The sequence below is a fragment of the Euprymna scolopes genome, chromosome 23 (genome assembly GCF_053919585.1).
Source record: "Euprymna scolopes isolate OS-2025 chromosome 23, ASM5391958v1, whole genome shotgun sequence".
Lineage (NCBI taxonomy): Eukaryota > Metazoa > Mollusca > Cephalopoda > Sepiida > Sepiolidae > Euprymna > Euprymna scolopes.
In genome coordinates, this window is record NC_136504.1 from 47,074,600 (window position 1) to 47,093,854 (window position 19,255).

The 19,255-nt window shown below is 37.3% G+C and overlaps 1 protein-coding gene and 1 pseudogene across 5 annotated transcripts in view; both read right to left on the reverse strand.

The window, feature by feature from the left end:
* LOC145245877 (phospholipid phosphatase 1-like) overlaps nucleotides 1-19,255 on the reverse strand; it is a 427,048-nt gene that overhangs the window by 183,365 nt on the left and 224,428 nt on the right. The gene's annotated exons all lie outside the window — the stretch shown is intronic.
* Nucleotides 10,156-10,294, reverse strand: LOC145246317 (U2 spliceosomal RNA; annotated as a pseudogene).

Sequence of the window (19,255 nt, forward strand, 5' to 3'; positions counted from 1 at the left end):
GTGTTTGTGTATGTGTGTGTATTTGTGTCTGTGCGTGTGTGTATGAGCGCTAAACATGTCTTTACATGCCATGACCTTTCCTTTACAATCTGATGTAGGATTTATTGTGCATCAAGGACAAAGAGATAATACAGGTATGTTATCAATATAAAAAAAAGAACAGGAAGAAAGAGCTGACCTCATGAGGATTAGCGATTAATCTGTGAAACATTATCAATTCAAAATTCAGGCACGTGTTGCAATGGCTCAGTAATTTTTTTGTTATTATGGAAGCGCAAAATTGCTACATAACAACAGGATCGTTTACAATAGTATATTACAAGTTATGTTATTGTTCCTATTTACAATGCCTCCCCACGGGGCAGAGTTAGACACCAGGGTCGTTTTTTAACGTGGAGAAAAGGAACAAAAATAAAAATTGTCTCAGTCGTGAAGGATTTCTCCTCCACTGACAGAGAACAAGAAATTGAAATGCAGCATCTGAAGAACAGATACTATACTTGACCCGAAGGCCGTTTGAACGTTATTGACGTTGAAATTATTGCAAAAGACTTTTTCCATATTAAAACGCAACTTCAAAAATATTCAATGTGGAAGGGAGGCACCCCACAATAAGCAGCAACGAGAAGGAACATTTTTGCCTTAGAATCGATTATTCTTTTAACTTCTGGTTCAATTATGAATAACACAACATAGTGAGTGATAAAGAGAGAGCGAGTAAGAAAGAATGAGAGAAAAAGAATGTGAAAAAGTGAGATTCAGAGAGCGATAGAGAAAGCGAATAAGAGAGAGAGAGAGAGAGAGAGAGAGAGAGAGAGAGAGAGAGGAGGGTAAGAAAGAGAGAGAAAGAAAGAAAGAGAGGGTGAGAGACGAGGAGAGGGTAAGAGATGAGGAGAGTGAGAGTGAAAGAGAGATAATGAGAAAGAAAGAGAATGAGAAAGAGAGTGAGAGAGGGAGAAAGAAGGGGAGAGAGGGAGAAAGAAGGGGAGAGAGGGAGAAGGGGGGGGGGAGAGGAAGAAGAGAGTGAAAGAGAGTGAGAAAGAGAGTGAGAAAGAGAGTGAGAGAGTGAGAAAGAAAGTGAGAGAGTGAGAAAGAGGGAGAGAGTGAAAGAGAGTGAAAAAGAGGGAGAGAGTAAAAGAGAGGGAGGGAGTGAGAAAGAGAGGGTGGTGGAGAGTACTGGAAATCTGGGGAGACTTTGTTGTCACTCAGCTTCCAGAGAACACTACAGGTTGTTTTCAAGGAGAGATCATTCATGGCCTGTGTGAAAACTCCTTGTAAGCTAATAATAATAATAATAATAATAATAATAATAATAATAATAATAATAATAATAATGATAATAATAATTCTGATTTCGTTTATGAACGTCTCTCTGGAAAGGGATGGGATTCATTTCCAGAGGATTTCCCTTAATCCCGGCTTCAAACCAGGAGCTTCAAAGATCAAGGGTTTTCCTAAGAATGTTGGTGGTACCTATAACTGCAGAGGTTTGAAGGCCGCCTAAAAGATCGGGGATTTGTAGTTTTTTCAATTGTCCTTCCAAACGATTTGATACTACTCCTAGTGTACCAACTACGACCGGGATTATTTGTGTTTTCACCCCGTGTATACGCCTTATCTCTAAGGCCAATGGAGCATAATTGCTCCACTTCTCATTCTCCTTCTCTTTCACATTCCTGTCCCAGGGTACTGAGAAGTCTACAATCTGCCAGCTTTTTGAGACCTTGTCAATGACGACCAAATCGGGACGATTATGTTCTAATTGCTTGGTCGTTATGACACGTGTGTCACACCGTACCTCTACCTTGCCATCCTCACTTGTTCTCACTTCATCAGACATCTCCTCAAACCATTTTCCAGCACACTTCACCCCAACCCTCTTACACACCTCCCAATATATGCGAATTCCCATGCGATCGTGTCTTTTGCGGTACTCTCTCTGGGCCAGTCAACTACATCCTGCTGCAAGGTGCGTAATTGACTCTGAGGTCTTACCACAAATCCGGCATTCTGCAGCAACTTCCTCTCCTAGAACCACTTTTTTGAACAATCGTGTTCCTAATGCCTGCTCTTGTGCTGCACAAACAAAGGCTTCAGTACTCTTAGCCAGATACCCAGCTCTAAGCCATTGTCATGATCTTTCATCAGCCACTTCTGCTATATCCTGGAAGAACCTCCAATGAATTTTCTTCCTAGCCAGTTCCTCTGCCCTTTCTCTATCCATACGTTTCACACAATCAGCCTTGGTCTCACATACCTCCACTTCATTGGCCACAACCTTAAGCATCCACTCCTCACTTCTAACCACATGCTCCTTCAACGACATCTCCTCCGTTCTAACACAATCTTTTACATTTTTCAATCCTCTCCCACCATCTTTCCTCTTTTGATACAGCCTTGCTACGCTACTTAGAATGTGTAATATATCAAATATTGCTAAAACTTTTCTTGTTTTGATATCCATGGCATGCAAATCCTTCATCTCAAAACACTGACTGCCCATGCATTTACTGCTTTCATTAGGTTTCCTCCATACAGTTTCGACTGGGTAACTGGGATACCAAACTCACGACACTTCTAGCTCCTCATCCTCTCGATTCCCATTCTTCTTTCACTTTTAATAATAATAATAATAATAATGATAATAATAATAATAATAATAATAATAATAATAATAAGAAGAAGAAGAAGAAGAAGAAGAAGAAGTATTCATAAAACGTTTCGTTTTGTAAATTATGGATATATAAAAAAATAAAAATATCTTGTTTCATTCACAAAACATTTTATTCAAACAAAATATATAAACTAAACAAATAAAAAATATTCAAATAAAAAAACTTGTGCAGAGATGTTTTACAAAAGTAGTTGAAACATTTTTTAAAAATATATTGAATTGGATTGAATTAAATATATTTCTTTAAATGTTAAGGTTTTCGCTGAAAAAATTATTGACTGCATTCCCTCATTTTAACATGTCGAAGTGGGGAAAAAATAAACTTCGTGGCTTAGTGGGGGATGCCCTTTTCTCTACCCTGCAACCTCTCTCCCACAGAAGAGACGTTGCGAGCCTGTCCTTGTTTTATCGTTATTTCCATGGCAGATGCTCGTCTGAACTCCAATCTCTGGTCCCCCCTCGCCAATCTTTCACGAAAAACACCCGTCTAGCTGAATCCACTGTGAAATATTTCCCCCACTCTATATCTGTGCCTAAATCAAAACGCGGATTCCATGAACAAAGCTTCTTTCTTAGAACTGCACGCCTGTGGAACTCTGTTCCGTCTGCCTGCTTCCCTCCGAACTACAACTTGGTTGTCTTCAAGTCCAATGTTAACAAATTCCTAATGAACCGCCTCCTTAAGTAAACATTTCAGCAAATCTCCTCACTAACGTAATGTACTTGCAACTTGCAATAAGCCTTATCCCTGAGTGGCTTTCGGGCCTTGATAAGTGGTGATCACCGTGTAAAAAAAAAAAAAAAAAAAAACCATGTGGAACCTTTAATTCGTTTAATGTTTCAATTTCATTTTTTATTCACAAGAAGTGCAGGTTATACTTTACATCGGGCGTCCACCTTTAAATCTCACACCACAAACAACTATCGTTTTATGTCCTCCACTATCTATCCTACTACATGATCGATCCACCGCGAAACTTACAAGTTTTAAAACCAAACATAATGTTATAATATAACTAGTTCGTTTTAGCAACTCTCTATCGCGTCATATAATTCGCTACTTTGTTTATCTTTTTAAATAGGACCGTAAAGAAATGAAAAGAAAGAGAGAGCAGTTAGCCTCTACTCTTCCTGAACTCATGCTTATGATTCGTATATCTTTCTAGTTACAGTAAGACACCGGGATACTGTGGCTCCGGGATACGGGGTTTTCAGGTTACGATGTGGAATACAATGTTTTTTGGACTCTGGTTACGATATTTTCCCCGTCTTACGGTGTTATTTATAATGTTATTTGATTATATACATGTGTATTATATACTGTACTGTATTTTGTTACTAATTTTTAATGCCGTAACCCAGGGTTCTACTGTATTTTGATTTACCTCCTCTGAAAATTAATCAACAAATATTTAAAGAAAGGTTTAAGATTTATTTTATTGAATCACTTTTACTATTTTTTATATCAACAAAATTATTGCGCATACTTTAAAAAGAAAAATAGGATCATATAATTAGGAATAAATAACTAAAAATATTAATTCATTATGAACCGTTTAAAAAAATAATTATGGACACTAGTTAGGTACAGATCTGTCTTTGGGGTGGTTTGTCTCTACGATATATACTGTACTAGCGGGGGAGGTGCCCGGCTTTGCCCGGGCGTAAAATACTCTTAAATATGATATTTTGATTTGTCCAGATGTCGTATATATATATATATATATATATATATATATATATATATATATATATATATATATATATATATATATATATATATATATATAAGTGAACGTGTCTCTGTGTGTGTCTGTGTACATTTCCCTACTCAATAACTCTGTCAATTTTAAGTCTACAGACTCGAAATTTGATATACAGGGTACTGAGATTTGGGGAAATCTTTGTAATCCGTTTTCGGACAGAAATTTGCCTGTTAAGGGGACAAAGTTCAACGATTTGACCTTTGAGAACTCTAACAAACTCCTCCGACAATTTTGGGTCTAAACACTTGAAATTTTAGATATTGGTTCCTTGGACATGGATCTAACTTAATAACTTGATTTGAGCCCAAAACAGCAAATGTTAAGGGGTCATAATAGGGGTCAAAGTTAAAATAAATTGACCGCTTTTTTTATTTTTTTTATTTAACATATACCTCCAAACACCCGGGCAACGTCGGGCTGAAATGCTAGTATTATAATAAAGTCGTGATTTCATAAGTAAAAAAAAAAAAAAAAAGTATTTAGGTGCCATCAGCTAGAATCGAAGCCGAAACTGTAGCATTCAAAGCTGGTGACGTTACCACTGTATTAACGTGACACGCATAGAAATGATTAATAATTAAAAAAATTAAAATAAACTAAGATGAATCTACAAAATGTTTAACGACTTTTTAAATTTGGCTAACTTTTGACTTTTTAAAAACAATTTTAACCAACTAAAGACCCATAAAAGAACGGGCAGTATAAAGTCCAATCACTTGAAGCACTTAGCGTCGCTCTGCGACTTTTAGTTTCGGAGGAGATAGAGTTTGAAAATATGGAAACAGACAGATATATAGCTGGTTATATATTAGATTTAAAAGTATTCCGTTGTATCAGTGACTTAAATAACTGTAACACGCTTTTGATGGTATGGAGAAAAACACCTTCCATCTCATAGTTTGGAAATTGTCAGGACCTAGGGCTCATGGGTTGAGAACCGGTGCAGGGGAAAAGCGAGGATAAAAATAGCGATAAAAAGACACGTAAAGGGATTATCTCAACGACTCTTGCTTCGTTCAATAATCGTTACCAATCATCCCCACCCACCCCAACTTTAGACTGGGGTGGACTGGAACGTGGAATCCGTCTACATTCGAAATAATGAACAAACCAAAAGAGAGATTATACGGGGGGAAAAAGATAGAGAAGGCAAAGTGAGATCTTTGGGACGATTGGAAATAGATACACTCCAGCCACCCCTCGCCCTTTAAATACAAAAACACGAGCCAATATAATCAAGATACAACCATTCTATAATCACGTTTATCAATGGAGATGCTATTTCATTCTTAAGCGTGACAGTCCGAGAAACACATGATTCAAAACTTAATAACAAACCAAGGAAAATTTTAGGTATTTTTTTACGACCTGCCCAAGCGTAGTATAACCCCCCCCCTCCATGTTAAAAACGGCTTTTGGAATAAACACCCCCCAACCTCGAAAGCCGCCCCTAACATGGGGATGTTTTTTTTGGGGGGGGGGCGTTTATTGCGAAAGCCGTTCTTAACATCGTGAAGTTGGAGGTGTTTATACTATGCTGGGCAGGTCTTAAAAAAAAACAAAAAACAAATTTTATTTAAAACTTAACCATGACAAACCAAGGAAAATTCTATTCATAGCTTAACCATGACAGACAAACGAAATTTCTATTTATTACTTAGCCATAATAAACAAACGAAAATTCGATTTCAAACTTAAGCATAGCAAACAAACAAAAATTCCATTTTAACTGGAAATGTTAGAGAACGTTAAAAAAATTATTTCAAACTTAAGCCTGACAGACTCACCAAGGCACACATCCGTTTATAATGCTTCAGCGAATCTAAACGAAGATGCGTCCGAAGATTGAAAAAAATTAGAGACGAACTGTTGCACTGTCAAAAAGAAACGTGACATACTAACAAACCGACGGACAAAGCTTCTCGTTGCAATGCTTGGATACATCTAAATAAATAAATAAATAAATAAATAAATAAATAAATAAATAAAAAGAGCATGAATGGATCGTATAATGCTAAAATCCTAACAGCACAATATCTTGTTAGGTAGCCGATAACGCACACGCCCTAAATACTCCCATCACCGAAGACGTTTTGTTAGGATAGATTACAATTACCTTTTTTTTTTTTTTTTTTTTTTAGCTTAGAGTACCATGATGTTCCTATTTACTTGCCTCGCCACGAGAGCAGAGTTGGACACAAGGTAGGGTTTTAATGTGGGGTAAATCTGGCACCCCAAATAGGGGTACTCTGAATAGGAAAAAAAAAAAAAAAAAAAAATAAATAAATAAAAAACGAAATTGACTCAGTCTAGAAGGATTTCTCCTTCTTTGACAGAGGACAGAAAAAGCGAAATGTAGTATTAGAACAGATACTACACCTTGTTCATAACCAAAAGGCCAAGTTGTTTTTAAAACAAAAAGAATTTAGTAATAAAAAAAAAAAAATAATCCGCGTTTTTCTTCAACTGTGATATTTTTAAATAGCTTTTAAACGTATAATATACGTATTTTATTTTAAAATTGAAACAACACTTATATCACGGAGTGCACAACCATATATATATATATATATATATATATATATATATATATATATTGTATTAGCAAGGCGCCCGGCGTCCATCGGTAGTAAAATACGCTTGAATATGGTATTTTACTTTATCCACATTTAATATTTATTGTTAAAGAGCTAATTCTCTATTGATTATTATATTGTACCCAATATATAGTAGTAATTTCCAAAGTAAATAAATAAATAAATAAAAAATGGCTTAAGTGCCATCAGATAGAATCGAAACCAAAATATTTAGCACCCCAGCCTTAGTTGTTACGTTTGAGCTATCATCAGAGGGATAAGAAATAGTTAAAAATAAACCGACTTTAACGTATAAACGCATATTTGCGCAAGCATGCAAGATCATTTTAAGTCGACTGATGCCTGCGGGTAAAAAAAAGTAATTTTGATTCCTAACAGCTATTCTGACCGGTCTATGTATATCTAAAACAACGGCCCGCAAAAAATGTAATCGTTTTGCTCGCCTTGGAAAAAAAAAAAAAAAAAAAAAAAAAAATTTGAAAATGGAAACAAACAGACACACAAGCACGATGAATTTTGTATGTATACAGATATATATATATATATCATTATATATTATTTATATAATATATAATATACTATATATAATATAATAATGTTATATATCATATATGCTATATATCTCTATATTATAAAAAATGTCACACGAATAAAGAATTGCAGGAGCAGTTTTACTGCCTTATCGTATACGTGCCGTGCTTAAGTTGTCGTGCCTAAATATCACACTAATACAGAATCATCAGAAGCAATTGTCGTGCCTTATCATACATGTGTCGTGCCGTAATTTATCGTGCCGAAATGTCACACGAATAAAAAAAAAAAAAGCAGCAGGAGCAGTTGTCGTGCCTTAATTTATCGCACATAAATCCACTGGTTTACTTATTTATTTTTTCATTACTTATCAGTGTACGAGGACGCAGTTATCAGCGACCATGCACCTATACGAAAGTAGAAACCGAAGAAAACGCTGACCGCAAAACGCAAATTATAGTTATCACTGTATTTCTGTTGCCGATAAATGTCTCTGGCGGCGGACTGAGGAAGCGTGGTTAAGACTTGCGGGCAAAATTACATGTTTGACAAGGCAAATTGCTTGTAATCCCCGCCCCTCTGTTAGCTTTGCCTCGCCTTTTCGTTGGAGTTCGTATGTAAGTGGATTATATGGGAGGGGTGGGCGCAGAACGGCGTATCGCTAGCACTTCTCTATCGTTTATAGCGTTAGCTTAATGTGGCTATTCTCTGGCGTAAACCACTATCCATCATTCAAAACACTGACGTCGTTTTTTTTTTTTTAATCCAGAGTGGGATGGAGTGCTCTTGAAAAAAGTAAGCATTGGATTTTTGGGAGGCCGTCCCGTGGGCATGTAAACAGACGAATTTACCAGTAGAGTAGAAAGCACCCACTTCACCATGGCCGCCGCATTTGACTAAATTATCACTGAATTACTTAAGTAATGCCTCCCATTTTTTGTTTCGCTCGCATGGATAAGAGGGCATTGCAAATTGCATTGTCATAATGACTGGACTTTTGCATTTATGACCCGAAAGTTTTATCTCTCCGTTGCATACATCGACGGTGTCAGACTAAGAAAGCAACCTCTGTCATATATTTACGTCAGAAGAAGAAATGCATCTATTTAATGTCTGGCAAAAAATGCATTGAAGAATGCTGATGACTATGCAGAAAACTAATTTCTGGAGCAAAAAAAAAAAAAAAAAAAATAAAAAAGTTCCCTCGTTTTAATAGTACCACTACTGTCTTCATAGCGCTTCAACTTTTTGAGTAAAAAAAAAAAAAAAAAAAAAAAAAAAAAAATTCGGAAAATTTACTTTTATAACGCCCATCGTATGACAAAACGCGTTCAGGACGCCCATGCACAGCCATCGTTCATCACTGGCGAAAATGCATTGAGAATGCTGGTGACCATGTAGAAAAATAAATTCCTGAGTACAAAAACTTGTTCGTTTTAATGGTTCCACCTCCCGTTTTCATAATTCTTCATATTTTAAAGTTAAAAAAAAAAAAAAAAATAGGAGGCTTTACTTTTTGAATGACATTCGTATATTTTAGTCCGGATTTTTGGAGGTTGGGGATGACGAGGGTGTGGGACAAATAATTTGTTTTCAACAATTTGTTTGATTGTTAATAAATAATAAACTCTTTCTAATTTTAATAAAAAAATTTTTTTTAACGAATAATCAAATTAATTGTTTTTATATAATAAATAAATTATTACATTACGAAATAACAGAAAAAACAAATCGCTCATCACGTGTATATGGCATAATCACGTGGATAGATCGATTTCCGTTAGATCCCCGAAGTTATAGGACATTGAACCTGGTCAATACTAAATGGGTGACTGTTTTGGAATACCAAGTGCTGTATGTGAACGACTATGGCGCGACTCCTGAATGACAGACACTAATATTAAAGTGGAATAAAACCAGGAAGGGTTCATCCTCTAGAAGTAATCCAAACCCCGTGAATCGGAAAACTGGAATTTTTTTTTTTGGGGGGGTGAGGTATGAGACTCCGTATAGGAAATAAAAAGTGTTTATTTTCTGATGCTAAACACGATTTCTTTAATTATCTTTTTTTTTTTTTTAAATTGATTTTGTTTGAAACAAAACCTTCCACTACTGGGAGTAAAAATAAAATAAATATTTATTGATTTTGGACTACTGTAACATCGTGCATATGAGCACGTGGGAAAATATCAGCGGCAGCAAAGGATGGCTGGCTTGTGAAGAGATTAGCAGCAGCAGCAGCAGAAGTATCCCAAAAAGCGCATATGCCAATTAGGTAGTGTGCACGAGCCGGCGCGAGAAAAACAAGACCGATACCCATTAGTCGCGTGCTCTCGTGTAATGAATGAATGCGTGAATGTAGGATTGACATGAAATTCTTAAAGATAAACTAAAATGACCGAAAAATGGTTTGAAATGACTTAAATAAATAAAAAGTAAATGACTTAGAATGACTTTAATAAACTTAAGGATGAATTGAATGACCTTAAGAATGACTTGAATGCTTAAAAAATAACTGGAATCCTTCAAAAACAACTTGAATGATCAGGAGAATGACTTGAATGGCTTTGAGACTGACTGGTTGTAAAGTGGGTGATCATTTTGCATTAAATTAATATAAAAAAAGTGATCCTCCACTTTATATCACAAAGTTACAAGCATATATACAGCATGTAGTAAGAACAGATACTACACTTTGATCTTGGTCAAAAAGCCAAGAAAAGGGTATTTATTTGCTCCCCCACCCAGCAAATTAGGCACAAGGCCAATTTTTAAAGTGAGGAGTGAAGGGGAAATGGGGACCAACTCCCCGGGAATTAGGGGAGCTGGATAGTTACAATTAGTATGAAGGGCTGCCCCTACATTGACCAAAGTCTTATATGTGGGGTTGGTATTTATTTGCACCCCCACCGAGCAAATTAGGCACAAGGCCGATTTTTAATGTGAGGAGTGATGGGGAAATGGGGACCAGCTCCCCGGGGAGTAGGGGAGCTGGATAGTGACAATTGGTATGAAGGGTTGCCCCTACATTGACCAAGGTCTTATATGTAGAATTGCCCCCACATATATTCTTTGCGCGCAGTATCTGCCGGAACAGATACTACACTTTGAGATATTAAATCCTTTATTCATGTTAAAAATACAGTGAAAATCAACAATGAACAAAAAACTTAGGCACATGGCCAACTCAAAAGGGGAGATTGTGGGGGTCGTTGGTGGTGCTATTGGAGGCTTCCTAATCTGGGAGGGATGGAACACACACTCAGCTAGCTGAGAGGCTACTTGTTTAATTTTACTTTATGGAACTGCGCGTTCCACACCTAGGCGGGGAACACGTATTCAAATTTGGCTCCTCTTTGTACACACAGACTTGCTACATGTATCCATCTTCTGTCAAATGCTGCGCGATGCAGCCTTCTTCTATCACATCTGATCTTTACCCGTAGTTGGTGTTTAAAGAAAGCGATCAGATCCTGATCAGAAAAAGACAATCCCCCACCCCTCCGTCAACCTTGCAGACGCGATGTCTAAATCACCATTCTAACCACGGCCAGGATCGTAATGTAGACCATTTATCTTTCCCACGACATTGGATACGATAATTGGGCAAGGATGCTCTGGATTGATGCGAGCCGTCACCTCGCTGACATACGACCAGTACCGGCAAAGTTTGCGGCAATCAAAGAAAGCGTGATCAGTCATTTCTACGACCGTTGTCCCACAATGGAGACAATCAGGCAACTCCAAAAACTCGGAACTGCATTGTATGTTGTTGAGTGGAAGTGCATTTCGGGCCAATCGCCAGGTCAGAGAGAACTCCGAATTGCTCAGATGACTCGAACCTGGCGCCCAGCTCCATGCGGAGTGTATCTTACTCTCCTGCCAACCCAAACGCACGCATAGTGGGTCATCGGCGGCACCCTTCACTAGATCCCTGTGGAGTTCCCTACGGATAGCAGTCACAAGGTCGCTGGACCTTGGTGGTCGTTTTAGCATGGGTCAGCACTCTTTCATGTAGGCAGATTCTCCCCGCGGCCTGCGACGGCTCTTGATAGAAGGGTTGAGAACGAGGTCGAGGAAGGCGGCAGTGACCACGGGGTGCCACGGTTAGTCATCTTGCATATAGTGGCTCAGGAAGGCCAGCCTCTCAGCGTCTCGATGACACTTCAAGTCCGGCATTCCCAAGCCTCCCTCACACAGACGTTGAATACAGACCTGTCTTCTCACCCAGTGTCTTCCTCTGTCCCAAAGAAGCGAGGACAAGAGTTCGACAAGAGCTGTTAGGTGTTGTGCAGACAGGTGAAGTACGGCCAGTCGGTAAAGAATGAGAGGAAAGACGTAAGTGGCACACACCTCAGCTCTACCCTTTAAGGAAAGTTTCCTAGGAAGCCACGAATTGACTGCAGCCTCCACCTTTGACTGTACCTTCAACCAATTTTTGTCAAGCTGGAGACCCGGTCCAAACTACACGCCAAGGATCCGAACCAGGTCATCCGCCCAGCTGAGGGCGCCAGGAGGTCGGCGTTGCCACTCCAGGCGCCCAACCGCAGTCCTACCGACTTACTGCGGTTTATCTTGATTCCTGTAATTCTTTCGTACCAAGCGAGTGCCTCCGACATGATCTCAATGTTTCTGAAGCTGGACACAAAGACTGTGACATCATCGGCGCTTGGCCGAAAGGCCAAGAAAAGCTTAAAAAGCTAAGAACAGCATCTATTAACAACAGACCTTTGATCTTAACCAAAAAGGCCAAGCACAAAAATGTTATGGACAGACCGACCGACAGACCGATGGAGTAGTTTATAGAGTCGCTTTGATGCGACTAAAAAAAAAAGGACACCACGTGGTCTGACAGAAGCAAAGTGGCATCAAAGAAAATGGACATGTAAAGTTGAGGACGAGAATGGGCCGGCTGTGGCCGCAATGCGGTCGGAGGAAAGAGAAATGTGAGCCAGGTAGGGAGAGACTTTTTAAGTGGTGTTGAGACGGGAGAGTAGCATGTAATACAAAGTTTTGTAAAAAAAATAGAAAAAAAATGCTTATCCGGATTTTTTATTCATTTTTTCCTTTTGTTTGATTGTAATTGCAACGTTACATTACCAGTAAAACTAAAATTTGTAAATCACCCTTCACGATGTTCACGATTTCCAGTCGTTTGAACACTATTGACTGTCTTAACATTGTGTCCGTATTTGGCATTTATAGTTGTCAATTTTCCCTTAATTCTCGATGCGGTTGATGATGGCATAGCAAATGGGATCAAAGGTGGCTTTGTAACTGGATTCGAATCTTCTAACCGATAGCAATCATCACTTCCTACTCTGATGATTGCGAAAACATGAAACACTAGTGTGTGTACGTATAAAAATACGTGTATATATATAAATAAAGCTCCTAAAATTCATATTAGAATTATTTGCTAAGCCCGTGACATAGTAGATAAAGTACTTAATAAAATTCGCTTGTAACAATTACACTCTTCTGGAGGTTGATGGTTCAATCCTCAGAATACCATTACGAATGACTTAGGACGTTTTACACGGTCATGGCTGATGGAACGAGACCATGCTACCCACGTGGATTAAATAAAGGGATACATTCGAAATTCTGTACGGATTGCCAGATTTAACAGAGATTCCCGATATTAACAAGATACACCTGCGGAAGGTGGGAGGTTACATCAACCGAAACGTAGTAAAAATAACCGTAGTCTGGAGAATCCAAATAATACGAAAAATACAAAAAAGTACAAAAAATAAATAAGTAAACACCGAAAGTTTTCTCTCACGCACGTATGCACGTTGCTATAGAATTTGAAATTATTTTTTTTTCACAACACAGAGTTTTCATATTAAAAGGAAAACCACAAAAATCTACAAAGTCAATGAATTCTCTCTTCTGCCTGAATTCCCGGAATGCCTTTCTAGAAGTTCAACGTCGCTAACAAGTTATATCGGATAGCGTCTAAATGACCAGACAGGAAAGGCATCACGGCTACGAGGTTTACTACAGGAACGATCACGTGGCCTTAATAAGAGCTCAGCCAAAGTCCAGAACAAGCACACACACACACACACACACACACACACACACACACACACACACACACACACACACACACACACACACACACACACACACACAATGGCCGCTGACATTTGTATGCTTTTTTTTGTTAAGATGGATGACCTTAATATGGAATATACAGGAAGGATGTCATTGATAGTCATCTGTTGGCGCTCCAAGTAATTTTAGGGGAGTGCCGAGATAAACTGAAATAGATAAATCGCATTTTCTTATAAAAACGCGCGCGCGCACACATACACACACACACACACACACACACACACAAGAAAAAAATAAGCAAAAACAAACAAATATATGCATATATACGTTATTTTTTATTTAAGCTGAACACGATAAAATAAAGTTCGGTATCTATAAGGCATAAATGTGCTTAGTACTAACTAAAGAGCGTATCTACTACGAAACAAATGGAGGGCATAGCCCCCCCCCCATTAACGCACACCACACGTACAAAGACAGACTAAGATATAAGATTTTCTATTACTTACTAGAAAATGTACCCGGCGTGGCCCGGTGTAAAACGTAACGTTAAATTCCTTTAAAAAATGAAGTAAAAAAACAAAACAAAAAACAAACAAAAAAAAAAAACGGAAAGAAACTGAGACATGTGCATGCAAGTATTATGTTTTTTTTTCTAAACAGTTCACTTGTTGTAATTAAAACAAAAAATACATACGTACTCGAGCTGAGATCGAAACCAAAACCTAAAGACAGTGAGTCAAGTACGATAACCATTAGGCTAGCTTGACAGGATCTTAAAAAGGTGTTTTCAGACCTACTTTTTCTTAACATGATGTGAACGATTCGCGCACGCGCAGTTATGAAACAGTTGACAAACAGGTAAAAATCCGATGACCCCCCCCAAAGTACCAATTTTTGAATTGCGATCACCTTAGCAGCCCTTTTTTCCGGATGAAAACTGATTAGAACGTTTTCCAGGTGTCTGAATACCATATATACTAAATTTAAAGTCTGTAGATCAAAAAATCGTTGAGTATAGGGGTTGAGAAGTGTCCTCACACGCATACACATTCTCACTTTTATAGATATATAGATATTCATTCTGTATGTTGGTACGATCGGGGAAGCAGGCAGAGAAATCAAAAGACAAGCAGTTGAAAGAAAGAAGTTATAAAAAGATAGAAAAAAAAACCATCATCTAGGTAGTTCTACAGAGAAAAGGTGGGAATTCGCTGATTGTCGGGTTGGTCGGCGGTATTTACATTGATAGGACACGACTGCATAAAGTTCGTCGGAGCACCTTCCATGAAAGTACTTGTGAAACAAGCACAGGGATGGAACATTGTGGTGATGGGACAGGGGCTGGAGTTTGGTAGACACTGTGGGAACTTCTGGTGCTCTACCACTAATTCAAAGAACTTTCTGTTTCTCAGTGTTCCTAAAAAAACAAACGGAATTTCCATGAACAGAGTTAATTTCCAAGAGCTTCCCACCTGTGGAACACATTACCACAGCCTGCAGGTTACCTGCAGGTTATAACATCGTCGTCTTCAAATATAATGTCAACAAATACTTGTCGAACTGTTTTTGTTAGTAATCAAATTTTGTTTTTGAACTTTTTGAGATAAGGATTTATAATTTGTATTATTTGAATTATTCGGATTACTGATCTCATCTTAAACATCTCGGCCAATGTACCCTTCGACTTTCTTCAGGTGCTGCATCTTACTGAACTCTAGAATGGTTCTGTTAAACTTAGAAATCTGTACGGAATTTCGAACGGGACCCTTTATTTAATCCACGATGTCTTAGCATATTTTTGTTCCGTCAGCCATGACCTGGTAGAAGTCTCAAATAATTAGCCAGTGTTTCTTTTAGTATCCCTCGCACTCATGATTGAACCCTTAACTTCCAGAAGAATGTCGCCTAGAACTTGATTTTACTTAGTACGTTTCCTGTTACGCCACGTGGATTAAATAAAAGGTTCCGTTCGAAATACTCTAAAGGTTTCCGAGTTTGACAAACGAAAATTCCAGAGCCCGGTAAGATACGCATGAAGAAGGCCGGAGGCTACATCGGCTAAAACGTTGTAAAAATGACATTCAAGATGAGAACAGTACTTCAAATAATCTAAATAATCAAATCTGGTCGATTCCATTCATCATTTTTAATCCTCTCATAACATTATTCGTCATTCATTTAGCAATTCTATCTCTTTACCATCTGTACTTTGATCTCCACTTTAGTTGGCTTCAATTAAAATTAACGGCTTTCGTTTTGAGGAAGTACCGCTTTCATAAATATATATTCATTTCTGACCGGAAATGGAAGACCTTCATCAGATCCGTTGCTTAATCCGCTTCGAAAATGGTTACATCATTCTACCGCTCCAGAAATTTTTTCTAAAAGCTACATAGTCTTAAGATAGAGTATTGTTGACACATCTGGGAAGAGCTGCTTAGAGCAACTTTTCCTATATTGACAGGGTACAAAACAGTCTTCGAAATCTAGTGAGTGAAGGCCCTTTTGTCTCTACTTCCTCTTTCTCACAGAAGAGACTTTGGGAAGCTATCTTTGCTATACCGTTATTTTCCTGACAGGCGCCCGACCGAACTTCAATCTATGCCCCCCCCCCCTCTTCAAAACCTTCGCAACTAATACTCAACCAGTTACAACTGTCACTTATTTCTCTTACTTTTTACCAGTGATTAAAATTAACGTAAATTCCACGAACAAAGTTTCTTTCCTAAAACTGTCCTGTGCTGAACACAATACCGTGGAACTGCTTCCCAACTGACTATAACATAGTTGTTTTCAAACATAATGTAAATAAGTTCTTGTTTAGCCGTCCTCTTAAATAATTAAACCCTACCAAAGTTCCTCACTTGCCGATCATGACGATGCTGTCTTACGGTTTATTCGACACTCATTGACCCTTATCCTCGAGTTGGCCGTTAGACCTTGATAAGTGGTGAACCTCTAGTAAAAACTCGATTCATTTCCCCGAACTATTATACTTTAGTGGCTTTTGATAAGTAGTATCATTACTAAAAAAAAACTAAACATTTTAAGATACCTGTTCTATGCTATGTTGACATTGCCCTTCATAAGTTGTTTATATTTCATAAGCCAATTAGGGAACAGGAATAGTTTCAATTAATTTTGTGGCTCACGACGATAATGACGTGTCGAGTTTGAGTTGTGCCTTGGCTGCTAGAAACCCTCAAGCCGAAAATAACTGTCGCCCGAGAGGCGGGACTGTGACTAAATCAATTTTCTCTGTTTATTTTCTCAGGAGATCAAACCTCAAACATATGTTTTTTCGCCGGAGGGTGACTAACAAGTTAAATAATGACACAAGGTCGAGATGTGTTAAAAGGTTCGATGGTATTTTCTGATAGTGATGAGGAAAAAGCTGACAGAGATTGATAGATGGAGAGTTGGTTGTTTTGTTTTACGGCATATCAACCCTTTTCGTGTTATTTAACGCCTAAGCTAGTAATTAGAGATAAAAAAAAATCATGATTCAAGTTCTCAAATTAAACTAAAATAACTCAAATTAAACTAAAATAACTCAAATTAAACTAAAATAACTCCTTCCTCACAAATGTGTTTTTACGTTTGAGAAAATATATGCGCATTTAACATGAGTTTTACAGTAATCGGGGGGGGGGAGAAATCACAATTTGTGGTTAAATATTAAGAGATTTATAAAGAGTCTTTAAATTTGATTTATTTGTAATGTCCGATTATTTTGTTTTCCGGCATATCAACCCTTTCGGCTTATTTAATGCCAAATTCGGTAATTTTGAAAAAAAAAAAAAAAAAAGAAAAAAGAAAAGTAATTTTTTTTTCAGGTTCTTTATATCTTCAAATATTTATTTATATTGTTTCATTTAGTTACATTGCTTGACGGCATATCAACCCTCTTCGGGTTATTTAATGCTGAATCCAATAAAATTAGAAAAAGTGGGTTTGTATTACCATGCACACACAGATTCGAAAAATTTATCAAATAACAAATGTATAACAAAGGTTATCTACTTTTCTACCTAACTGGATAATTTTTTTTAGTGTTTTTATTTAATGTAACATGTTTACTCAGCTCGAAAAGCATACCGTGTTTACCGATGTATTTGAAAATTACAAATGGCGCTACATTTCTGTTGAACACAGTAAGTTTGGGAAAAGGAGTTGAAAAAGGAATTGCCTTTGATAACATTTATTTGTTATATATTTGTTATTTGACAACTTTTCGAATCTATGTATATAGTAATACAAACCCGAAAAAGTTTTCTTACTTCAAGTTCTTTTTACCTTCAAATATATATTCATCGACGTCTTTGGTTTGGTTGTTTTATTTTATGGCATACCAACCCTTTTATGGTTATTTAATACCAGTAATCTTGTATATATATATATATATATATATATATATATATATATATATATATATATATATATATGCTACAAATATTTAATCATTGGGTTTCGTTTAGTTGCTTTAAAGCAGGGTTTCCCAAACTTCATGACACCGTAAGGGAAAGGCTTTTCACGAAGCACTAACAAAATAATTTCTAAAATAAATATGAAAAACATTAATTTCAAATTTTAACATATACTTGTTCATTAGTTGTTCATGTTCATGATTTTATATTATTTTCGTGTTTATAACCATTTTTTGTTTTTGATTAATAAAAAATTGTTGCATTTTTTTATTAATTAATTTATTTATAATTTTTTATTCTTTCATGGGCCGCCCTGAAACTCTTTACACCTGTAGTTATGCATCATATTTCTTTCCAGCAAAAAAAGATCAATAATTATACGTCGGTAGCCATTTAATTTTTCCATATAAAGCATTTGATCCTCTCTAAGAAAGGGCTTCCAGAGACCCCCAGTCTCACTAAAGCTTGCTTTAGGGGAACATTGCTGCTTTTTTTTTTTTTTTACTTTGGAGAACATAACCAAGTTTTGCAAAAGAAAAGGGGTAAACACTAACATTAATCGTATTATTTGGATTCATCGGACTACTATTTTCATCATGAGTTTGATTTTCACAATATTTCGGTCGATGAAACCTCCGACCTTATTCAGGTGTATCTTGTCGAACTCTGGAATGTTTCTGTCGAACTAGGAAATTTGGACGGAATTTCGAGCGGAACTCTTTATTTACTTCACGGGGGTAGCGTGCTCTTGTTCCGTCAGCCGTGGCTGGATTGAGTTCCTAAGTAATTCGCAATTGTATTTTTCGGTCGCCCACACTGAGGATTGAACCTTCAACCTTCAGGAGAGTACTACTTTTTATAATTGATTTTTCCAAGTAATCTAAGCACTGCGCCACGGGTCCTTGTGGAAATTCCGTCCAAATTCCCGAGTTCGATAGAAACATTCCCGAGTTCGACAAGATACACCTAAATAAGGTCGGAGGTTACATCGACCGAAACGTTGTGAAAATGATACTCAAGATGAAAACAGTAATCCGACGAATCCAAATAATACGAATAACCAATCCTCATCTCAAAAATTCAGAAACGTCGCTAACATTAATATCTAGTACATTTTAGGCCAGGAAGCCAGTATCTCTAGACAGAATGGTCAGGTAGCACGATTAGTAGATGGAAAAAGTGATGAACAGT